Raw genomic sequence first — 235 nt, 5'->3', positions numbered from 1 at the left:
GAGCCCAGCAGGTCGAGGCTGCGGTGGCCGGGAGCGGCCACTGCACTCCAGTCTGGGTGACAGAGTGAGACTCCAACTCAAAAAAAAGAAAGAAAATCTGCTTGTTGCAGACAAATGTGATCCTTAGCTGGGCTCGATGGCTCAACCTGTAATTTCGCGCCTTTGGGAGGCTGAGGTGAGTGGATTGCCTGAGCCCGTGGGTTTGAGACCCGCCTGGGCAGCGAGACTTCATCTC

At 56.6% G+C, this 235-nt stretch overlaps 1 protein-coding gene across 1 annotated transcript in view; it reads left to right on the top strand.

The window, feature by feature from the left end:
* The window catches only part of SUSD5 (sushi domain containing 5), a 64,912-nt gene that overhangs the window by 40,952 nt on the left and 23,725 nt on the right, over positions 1-235 (top strand). The gene's annotated exons all lie outside the window — the stretch shown is intronic.

Source organism: Carlito syrichta, unplaced genomic scaffold (assembly GCF_000164805.1).
Source record: "Carlito syrichta isolate Samal-C Ts95f unplaced genomic scaffold, Tarsius_syrichta-2.0.1 Scaffold313175, whole genome shotgun sequence".
Classification (NCBI taxonomy): domain Eukaryota; kingdom Metazoa; phylum Chordata; class Mammalia; order Primates; family Tarsiidae; genus Carlito; species Carlito syrichta.
Note: the sequence above shows the minus strand (reverse complement) of the source record. Positions and strands in the feature narration are given on the sequence as shown.